The sequence below is a fragment of the Lampetra planeri genome, chromosome 51, assembly GCF_965212315.1.
Source record: "Lampetra planeri chromosome 51, kcLamPlan1.2.h2, whole genome shotgun sequence".
In the NCBI taxonomy this organism is placed as follows: domain Eukaryota; kingdom Metazoa; phylum Chordata; class Hyperoartia; order Petromyzontiformes; family Petromyzontidae; genus Lampetra; species Lampetra planeri.
Genome location: NC_136157.1, coordinates 5,431,367 through 5,442,803, shown reverse-complemented (window position 1 = coordinate 5,442,803; position 11,437 = coordinate 5,431,367).

Below are 11,437 nucleotides of genomic sequence, written 5' to 3'. Positions count from 1 at the left end.
TGGGGAGAGGTGGGATAGCGGTTAGCGCGCCGCCCTCTGAACCCAGCGACCCGGGTTCGATTCCCGCTCACGGCCAACACCAGTGGCGATCTGAACCGGTCCTGGGCCTCCCCTAGGTCGACTCAGTGCGGTGTGTAAAAACATCGCCACTAGGGAGACAAAGGCGGTCGGGCGTGGTTCTGGCCACCCACCCCCTCGTGTACCGTGCCGCCCTTCATTGGTCCTACTCGCTAACAGCACTGTTAAGGCTACATGGGGGATCTTTGGGGCCATCCATAAATGACGTCACGCGATTTTGGACGATTTTTGACTCCCCCCCCCTCGTCACACGGCGTCACAAAAAGTCAGACCCCCCCCTCAAATATGACGTCACAAAACTCTGCCCCCCCCCAAAAAAAAACATGCTTCAAATCGCTTTAAACTATTGTCATTGTAGTGCGTATTTAATGTGGCGCTGCACTCTGATGTAGAGGAAAACATGTATTTAAAAGTCTATTTAATTAAGTAGAACGCGTTGTCTATATTTATTTAAAGTTGCGCATTTTGATGTCACGTCACATTTCTCAAACCCCCCCCCCCTCGTCACACATCGTCACAAATGTCTGACCAACCCCCCCAGGTGCGTGACGTCATTTATGGACGGCCCCTTTGTCTTTGTTACACTGACAATGACACACCGCTCTGTACAATGGACTCACTGCCAACTCGCACAATGCATTTCTCGCTGGAAACTCGCACGGTTCAAATACAACACTTCGATTCATTATTAGACGATACCGTCTGTTCATCGATACTCATTGCGATGTGTACTCACCGCGGCTGTCGTTTGATGGCTGGCCATCAAACGAAGACGATCACAGACGCGCTTCTGTGGCCGTCTGGAACGCTCCTCCTTCCGATATTCGGAAGCCACTGGGAGCTATATGCACTTTTAAATCTTTTAGATTGAAAACGAATTTCTTTAGAACTGCTCTTTGTGTTTAGTTTGTTGTCCTGTTCCCTTCCCCCATCTCCGGTTAGCACGGTTGGCTACGTAAGGTGCGAAATAAGTTATACATACAATACATAGATTCACACAGAGACCCATAGACTCACACAGAGACCCATAGACTTACACAGAGACCCATACACTTACACAGACCCATAAACTCACAGAGATACCCATAGGCTCACACAAAAACCCATAGACTCACACAGAGACCCACAGACTCACACAGAGACCCACAGACTCACACAGAGACCCATAGACTCACACAGAGACCCATAGACTCACACAGAGACCCGTAGACTCACACAGAGACCCAAAGACTCACACAGAGACCCATAGACTCACACAGAGACCTATAGACTCACACAGAGACCCATAGACTCACACAGAGACCCATACACTTACACAGACCCATAGACTCACATAGAGACCCATAGACTCATACAGAGACCCATAGACTTACACAGACCCATAAACTCACAGGGATACCCATAGACTCACACAGAGACGCATAGACTCACACAGAGACCCATAGACTTACACAGAGACCCATAGGCTCACACAGAGACCCACAGACTCACACAGAGACCCATAGACTCACACAGAGACGCATAGACTCACACAGAGACCCATAGACTTACACAGAGACCCATAGGCTCACACAGAGACCCACAGACTCACACAGAGACCCACAGACTCACACAGAGACCCATAGACTCACACAGAGACGCATAGACTCACACAGAGACCCATAGACTTACACAGAGACCCATAGGCTCACACAGAGACCCACAAACTCACACAGAGACCCATAGACTCACACAGATACTCATAGGCTCACACAGAGACCCATAGGCTCACACAGAGACCCATAGGCTCACACCGAGACCCATAGACTCACAGAGAAGACTTGGTTGAACGCGACACCAGCATCCTGTCGACCGAGACTCACAGAGCACCTTTCTCATCAGCTCGCGTGAACGCATCCCGACTTCTGCCCATTCACAAGATATTTGAAATGCCTTGTCGAGCTCTCTTAATTTACCTTTTCATGACGGCCGATGTCCAACTCGCTTCTTTTCTTGTTTGTTTGTCCACTCGCCTCTTTTAAACGAGAGAACGACGCAAGCCCCGTGGGTCGTCGCTTTGCAGAGTATCCACGGGAATGTTGTCGAGATTTCGCGTGGTTATGCCTGCGCGCGCGCGTGTGTGTCTGTGCGCAAGTAGATGTGTGTGTGTGTGCAAGTAGATGTGTGTGTGTGCGCCTGCGTGTGCGCGCGCGCGTGTCTCCGTGAGCGTGTGTGTGTGTGCGTGCGTGTGTATGTGTGTCTGTGCGCACGTGTGTGTCCGCATGTGTGTTTATTCTGTGGGCGCGTGTGTGTGTCTGTTTGTGCGTGTGTGTGTCTCTGTGCACGTGTGTGTGTGTCTGCGTGTGCGTTTGTGTCTGTGCGCACGTGCGTATGTGTGTCTGTGCGCGTGTGTGTGTGTGTGTGTACGCGCGTGTGTGTATGTAAGTGTGTGTACGCGCGTGTGTGTGTGTGTGTGTACGCGCGTGTGTGTATGTAAGTGTGTACGCGCGTGTGTGTGTGTGTGTGTACGCGCGTGTGTGTGTGTGTGTGTACGCGCGTGTGTGTATGTAAGTGTGTGTACGCGCGTGTGTGTGTGTGTGTGTACGCGCGTGTGTGTATGTAAGTGTGTACGCGCGTGTGTGTGTGTGTGTGTACGCGCGTGTGTGTGTGTGTGTGTACGCGCGTGTGTGTGTGTGTGTGTACGCGCGTGTGTGTATGTAAGTGTGTGCGCTATTCCCAAACACACGTCAGCAAAGTTGCTCGCTCGGAACCCTCCCAGCCGATCCGTGAAGTCGGCGTGAGCGGCGTGCAGAGGGCAGAGCGAGAGAGAAGCTGGTGGGGGTGGGTGGGGGGGGGGTGGTGAGCTCACAGGGTGAGCTTGTGTGTGTGTGAGTGGGGGGGTCTGGGGTATGGAGGAGTAGGGGGGTTGGAGGGGGGGTCTATTTGGTGGGGGAGGGGGGATAGTGGAGGGGGGGGTGGTATCGGGTGGATTTGTGAGTGGGGGGAGTAGTGGGGGTATCGGGTGGGTTTGTGAGTGGAGGGGGGGCAGAGGTCGCAAACGGGTTTTGATTCCTTACCCGTACCCGGCCACACCAGGGTCGCAATCGGGTACCCGTACCCTACCCGATACCCGTACCCTACCCGTACCCGGCCGGGTATCGGGTAGGGTACGGGTACCCGATTGCGACCTCTTGGGGGGCGTGTTGGGGGCAAGTGAGCAGCACCTCGGAAGGGCGGCACGGCACGCGAAGGGAGTGGATGGCCATCGCCACGCCCGGCCACCTTTGTCTCCCCAGTGGCGATGTTCACACACCTCGCCGGGTACTCATTTAAGTCCGAGTCGACCTAGGGGAGGCCCAGCAACCGGTTCCAATAATCGCTGCCACCGTTGTTGGTCGTGAACAGGAATGTAACTGGGCCCTTGCCCGGGTTCGTGGTGGAGCACTGCGGTGTGACCTCGCCAAGAGGGCAACAGAGATTCAGTGGAAGCGTTGAATTCATTTCCTTCAGGGACGTACAAAGACAAAGATCCCCCGTATAGCCTCAACGCGCTGTTTGGGGCAAGTCAAGGCCGTAATTATAATATAAATTGGGGGGGACACATCCCCCCCAATATTCAAATATGCTCAAAATGCCCCCCCCCCCCAATATATTGCTATAAATAGATTTCTGTTTATATGATTGTGGTTATAGTTGTACTTTATTAATCCCTAATCTCTGCCGTTACATACAATGAAACAAGAAAAGGTAAAAAGAAAAAACAAAGCAATGTAATACAATACACTATTAGACATTGTATTTTAAAAAAAATAAAAAGTCCATCTTATGTGTTAGTGCATTTTTTTATATTTTAGGCAGGGAATGAGTTTTCAAATTTAGTTTTTTTTCTGGGGGGGGGACCCCAGACCCCCTGTAAGATTTGGTCCCCCCCAATGTTGATTCCATGGCTACGGCCTTGGGGCAAGTGCTGTTTAGCGGGTAGCATCGATGAAGGCCGGCACAGCACACGAGGGGGTGGGTGAACCAGCACTACGCCCGGCCGCCTTTGTCTCCCCAGTGGCGATGTTTACACACCGCACCAGGTACTCACTTGATGCTGAGTCGACCTAGGGGAAGCCCAGGACCAGTTCAAATAATCGTCACTGGCGTTGGCCGTGAGCAGTAAATTAACTAGGAACGCCGGATTCGTAGCGCAGTGTGCTAACCGCTACACTACCGCTCCCCACTATAACACCACTCACCCACTCAATAACCCACCCACCCACTCAATCACCTCCTTCCTCATCCACTCTTTAACTCACTAGCCCCCGAACCACTCACTTGCTCTCTCACCCACTCTTTAAATCAATGAATCACTCACCCACCTACTTACCCAACAACTCACTCCCCAACTTCCTCACAGACTTTTTTACTCACCCACCCACCCACCTCTCAATCACCTACTCTCTCTCCCACCCACGCACCCAATCACCAAACCACTCCCTCACTCACCCACCTACCTAGCTACCCACTCACCAAACTCCCTCGCCCACTCACCCACTCACCCACTCTGTCACTCCATGAGTGACGGAGGCAACACAAGCTTCCGTCTTCAGGTGGAGCCATCACAGCAAAATTACTGTATCAAGAAACGTCGTGATTTAATTCATTTTTATTTTATTTTTTACATACGTGACTTTACCGAAAAAACCAAAGAGAATTGAGGGCTCACCAAAAAAACAATAATAGCGCTGGGCCCCCCTCCGCCTCCCCCTCCCCTCCCCCTCCTCTCCCCCTCCCCCTCCCTCTCACAGCTAATCCGACTGTTCACTCCCGGTTATATAACGTCTCTTCGCGGTCCGCTGCAACGGGGTCGTTGTACACCACAGACGGAAGCCGCAGAACGTTACGGCCGCCCAAAGTGAAACGGACTCGTAATCCTCGTAAAAGGAGTGAGATGTCGAATGTTTACACGCGCCTGTCGGGATCACACGTGGTGCCCCCCCCCCACAACCACCACCACCACCTCGTCGTGCCAAATAACCGGATGGAATGTCTTGGCCCACCTCCGCGCGCACTTCGCAGCCGTCAAAAGTGGGCGGTTGGCAAACGTCTCGGCTCATCCACTCTCTCTCACTCACTCCTCTCTCTGGCAGCGCGTTCGACAAATCGTTCTAAATGTATAAATAGCGTCCGCACGGAAGCGACGTGGCTGTTGCCGCTGTTTGGGCTTCTTCTTCCTAGCGTTGTTCCCGCTGTGGCACAGGGTCCGCTTTTTGGCATTGTCTTCTCCATTTCGATCGGTCCAGGGCATCTTCGGGGGATGCGTTGCCGCAGTTTGGGCACGGCGGTGAAATTGTCTCAGGCCTCGCGATAAATTTCCCACGTGGATTATGATCCACGATGGCTAGCAGATGTTAACTGCCTCGCCTAGTATGCAGGAGGATCGTGGGTTCGATCCTGACCCCGACGCCCGCATATTTGGAGTTTGTATGTTCGTTCTCCCCGTGGTGGCGTGGATTTTTTCTGCAGGTCCTCCGATTTTTCCCCTCCACATTTAGAAACACGCGTTCAGCGTATTTGGCTGCTCTAACAATGTCACAAGCCACTTCATTGAGCTATCATTCGTCGCCAGGTCGCTTCTGAAAAAGAGCTGCATAGCCGTTGGCCTTACCTGGTAAAATAAAAAGTCGTTCAAGTCGTAGAACCCGGAGAAAACTTCACCTTGCCAACTTACAGGATGACACTGAGTAACTGCCGCCGCCTGGGAATACCTTCCTATTCAACACCTACAACACCTGGCAAGCCCTGGCGGTGGTCACTCATCCAAGCACTCACCAGGCTCAACTTTGCTTAGATTCTGAGATGTGACGAGATCAGGCACATGTGGCGATTTGGTTCTAGCTTTCTGTATGCGGTGACCCATTTTAAAATCAAAGTTATTCTCATTTACCGATACCCCCCACTCACAAACCCACCGACACCCCCCACTACCCCCCCCCCACTCACAAACCCCCCCCCCCCCTCACTCACAAACCCACCCATACCCCCACTACCCCCCCCCCCACTCACAAACCCACCGACACCCCCCACTACCCCCCCCCCCCCCACTTACAAACCCACCGATACCCCCACTACCCCCCCCCACTCACAAACCCACCCATACCCCCACTACCCCCCCCCCACTCACAAACCCACCCATACCCCCACTACCCACCCCCCACTCACAAACCCACCCATACCCCCACTACCCCCCCCACTCACAAACCCACCCATACCCCCACTACCCCCCCCCCCCACTCACAAACCCACCGACACCCCCCACTACCCCCCCCCCCCCCCCCCCCCACTTACAAACCCACCGATACCCCCACTACCCCCCCCCACTCACAAACCCACCCATACCCCCACTACCCCCCCCCACTCACAAACCCACCCATACCCCCACTACCCCCCCCCCACTCACAAACCCACCCATACCCCCACTACCCCCCCCTCACAAACCCACCCATATCCCCACTACCCCCCCCCCACTCACAAACCCACCCATACCCCCACTACCCGCCTCACTCACAAACCCACCCATCCCCCACTACCCCCCCCACTCACAAACCCACCCATACCCCCACTACCCCCCCCACTCACAAACCTACCCATCCCCCACTACCCCCCCCCACTCACAAACCCACCCATACCCCCACTACCCCCCCCACTCACAAACCCACCCATACCCCCACTACCCCCCCCACTCACAAACCCACCCATATCCCCACTACCCCCCCCACTCACAAACCCACCCATACCCCCACTACCCGCCTCACTCACAAACCCACCCATCCCCCACTACCCCCCCCACTCACAAACCCACCCATACCCCCACTACCCCCCCCACTCACAAACCTACCCATCCCCCACTACCCCCCCCCACTCACAAACCCACCCATACCCCCACTACCCCCCCCCACTCACAAACCCACCCATACCCCCACTACCCCCCCCACTCACAAACCCACCCATACCCCCACTACCCCCCCCACTCACAAACCCACCCATACCCCCACTACCCCCCCCCACTCACTGGATCTTCACCACCTTCAACGTCATCGTAAGCCATTGATCAATCCACTGCTGGACGAAGGCTTAGCCAAGCCGTCACCATCTCACACGGTCCTGCGATGCCACACGCTGCGTCCATCGCTCCATCTCCGCACTGGATGCCCTCTCGAGCAATGCTCCCTCCTTCGGCTGCCACTCCGTCGCTAGTCTCGACACAAGCGGCTCATTGTCCCTTCGAGCAACGCGTTCTGCCCGGAGCTCGCCACACTCCTTTTCTAAATAAAATGATAACTGGGGTGGAATTTATCAAAAGTATTTTATTGTTCATTTAGAGCAAGGCATGTAAGTACGCGGCATAAACCAGGCGACAATGGTGATGTCTGTAAACATATTCCCCCGTTATCAACGCGACAGGCATTGTCTCATGAGCACACACCCACAGACCTTTGCATTGCGATGCTGTACAATGACACATGCGCATAATTAATTTACAACGTAAAATTAATTTAATTTGTGTGTGTGGGCTCAATCGATATGGCACGAAGGGTATCCGCGAAATAACATTTTACGATATAATGATACAGCGATTATCGCGATATAATTTCCCCATAACTCTGCTTTATTGTTTTCGGAATTGTTATTATTGTTGTATTGCTTTTGTGCTTCGATGTACTTCAAGTACAAATAAAGTTCTTCAACTGCATGATAGTTGGTTTTTTACCCTTTCATCTGGCAACAAAACTGCACCTTTTTTTTACAAGGAGTCATGTTTGCATTGACCACAATACCTGCGGTCGGAATGCAAACAAAAAACACAACTTTGATAATGTATGCACTGTCCTTTAAATTGATTGGTCCACACCCGAGACAGCTTTTTGCCAAAAGGCGCCTTTTGGCGTCATCTGGTCCAATACGATGTGAGGACTAGGCTCTAAGAAAAGCTGTCTCGGGTGTGGACCAATCCATTTCAAGGACAGTGCCTACATTATCAGAGTTGTGTTTTTTGTTTGCATTCCGACCGTAGGTATTGTGGTCAATGCAAACATGACTCCTTGTAAAAAAAGGTGTCAGTTTTGTTGCCAGATAACAGGGTAAAAAAAACAATTATCATATTTTGCTACTGGCAAAGGAGGTTCCAATGGGGTTCTTTCAACTGCAGTTTGCTCGGCACAAGCCTGCCCCAAGTCTTCATAATCGTTGTGACTTTACAATGTATAATGGATGTAAATGCACACGATGTCAAATCACACAGGAACTAATCGAATGGACGATAAATACGATATCATAATTTCCACGCCATTAATTACATGGGGATTTTTTTTCAACAGAGCACCAATTTAGAACGTATTTTTCATTTTATTTGATCAAATAAGGCCCACTGAGCTTTGCTTTTCAGAAGCTACCTGGCCATCACAAATGATAGCTCAACAAAGTGGCTTATCACGTGGGCAATGATAGCAGCCCAATGCCGAATTGAATGACAGCAACTTATTTACCACTTCGATGCGATGACCGCCGGTAGAATATCGAACGCTCTTGTCGCGAAACATCGCCTGCGGTCGCGCGTTCGCCGCCCGTCGCGGATCAACCCGAGCGGCCGCCCTGGTCAATGCTGCGGTGATTCAGTCAACCCTAAAACGCCACGCGTCGCTTGCCTCCCGGACGTTAAAGATCCAGGGACATGACACGCAAGAGTAGGGCCACCGCCAAAATACGGGGTGCTTCAAAAAAATGTTAACGCTTCCGAGAATTTTCAACAAAACCCACAAAAGAAGTGTGCCTCCGGGCTCTGGAGACCACCTGGAGAAGATTCCAGGCACGCGTTGACAATGATGGCGAATAAATGGAGACTCTTGGACTTTTTGAAGCTATTAACATACTTTTGTTATCGTGTTACAGCGTTTTATTATCCGTTCATTTTCCATTAAAAACGACAGTCTCATGTAAGTGTTACCATGTTTTTGAAGCACCACGTATAATCAAAGTTTAGAAAACAAACAAAAAATCTCGATCGTCGTCTCCTTCTGTCAAAAAACTAAAAAAAACAACTTTGCAGGACAACTCCTGAACATCAGTGACCTAGACTCAGTGGCGGGGGGCTGTCCCGGGTCGATCGAGGAGAAATATCGCGACAAAACCCTCCGTGCCAAAACGTCACAATGCATGCGCCGTTGACCAATTTTGCGCTGTAAGGGGGGGGCGGACGAACGAAGGAGCTCTGCGAGAGTTGAAAACTCAAGAGGCTGTGCGGTCTAGAACCATCATTATTCAGGACCCTGTTAAAGAAAAAAAAACCAGAGAAAAGTCTCAGTTTGTGCTGGACGTTGACGTTAAACACGTCTCCAGGCCACAGGGAATTAAATAAGCAGCCGCAAACACAAAGGCATCTTTGCTCGAAGCCTCTCTCTCGCGCGCGCGCGCGCGCGTTTCTTGAAATGTGCGAGAAATATTCGCCGTGCCGCGCGAAGATTTATTAGCCTTACAAAATAAATAAATAAAAGAAACGTGGAAAATACGAGCACGCGATTAATAATATGGAGGTCAATGCACACATTACGTTCAAATACTGTTATAAATCAGCGGTATTGGGACTGAAGTACATGACAGCAACATTGCATGGGAGGTCAAGCCTACTTTGAGACTGGAATAATGATTCTAAGGCCCGCTACATTAATAACACCGAGTTTGTGAATGACGCCCAGTATGATTTTTCTATTTGGCGAGTTGGTGATTCGCGCCTGGCGGTGTGAACTCGGCGGCCTGAGAGTTTGATTCCCGCAAGCCACCGCCCTCCCCGCCTCCGCCACGACACCATCACACACGGGTCAGCATGGTGAAGTATGGTCAAATACTCCCCCCACGACTGAGACAGCATGGGGAGGGCCTTCGACGCAGCAGTACACTCCAAGCGCCGCGCACTGCAAACAGCACTTGAAACGTTTCCACGTTGAGAGTTACATCATGGAAAATAATAATACAGAAAAATTAAATACCCACAGATCTTGACAAGAAGGAGGGGAAAACGATTACATAGGAGCACCTATTTGTTAAAATATTAACAATGTGTCAAAACGTAGGTGGATAATGTATCCCTGGTACGTTTAACACGTAGGCTGTAGCGACGAATGTCACCCATAACAGTTGTTTTGGGGGGGTTAGATCGCGTAAATATAAATGTGTCGTTAAACCCGCCACCACCCGACACAGCCAACTAGTGAGGTTTGTCAAATCCACAACAACCATGTATTGTTCTTCTTGGTTCTGTCGGTAAAGTCACGTAGAAGGGAAATAATAAAATAATAAAAATAAAACATAAAATAATTCTCACGACGTTTCGGCCACAACGCAAGCAGCCGTCCTCAGGTGAAGAACAGGTCTGTCGGGAAGACAAGAGTCTGAGGACGGCTGCTTGCGTTGTGGCCGAAACGTCGTGAGAATGATTTTATTATGTTTTATTTTTATTATTTTATTATTTCCCTTCTACGTGACTTTACCGAAAGAACCAGGAAGATGAATCCCTGTAGTCACGAAAGCTTTAAATCGAAATTTAACCATGTATTGTATTAGTAACAAGAATTGTCACGTTCTGTTTACGTGACAAACCTTTACTAACTCGCCGTGTCGGCTAGTGGCGGGTTTAACGACGCTTTTATATTTACGCCATATAACCTAAACCCCCCCCTCCCCCCCTCTCTGTTATGTATTCCTGGTAGTCGACCAAGTCAAAGTACAGCGGCGCACACTGCACCCACTGTGTTGCGAGTCCTTGCCAGCTGTCGTTGATGGAACATTCTTAGTGCGTGCGCGTGTTTAGTTTTGCCGTCTTTCCCCCGCACCTCGGAACGAGTACGGTGCCAAAGAAGTTCAACATACGTGCATCAACTCATTTCTGTACAACTGCTTTTTTTGTCGCGTGCGTTTCGTTTGCCGTCCTTCCCCCCGCACTTTCCGATGTGCACAGTTGGCTGCGTGCGGTGCGAAAGAAGTTCAACATACGTCAGCTCATTTCTTTAGCGCTGCTTTTCGTGCGTCTAGTTTGTTGTCCTGGCCCCGATTAGCACAGTTGGCTACGTACGGTGCCAAGCCCAAGAAGTACAACATACATGTACATACATTTCGGAAGAAAGTGTAGTGTACTATGAGACATCTCCTTTACCAGTGCCAAAATATAGTAATAGGTTTTTACCCTTTCAACTGGTACAAAAACTGACACCTTTATACAAGGCATCATGTTTGCAATAACCACAACACAAGCAGTCAAAATGCAAACAAAAAGAAACAACTCTGATAATGATAATGATATGCACTGTCCTTGAAGTTGATTGGTCCACACCCGAGACAGCTT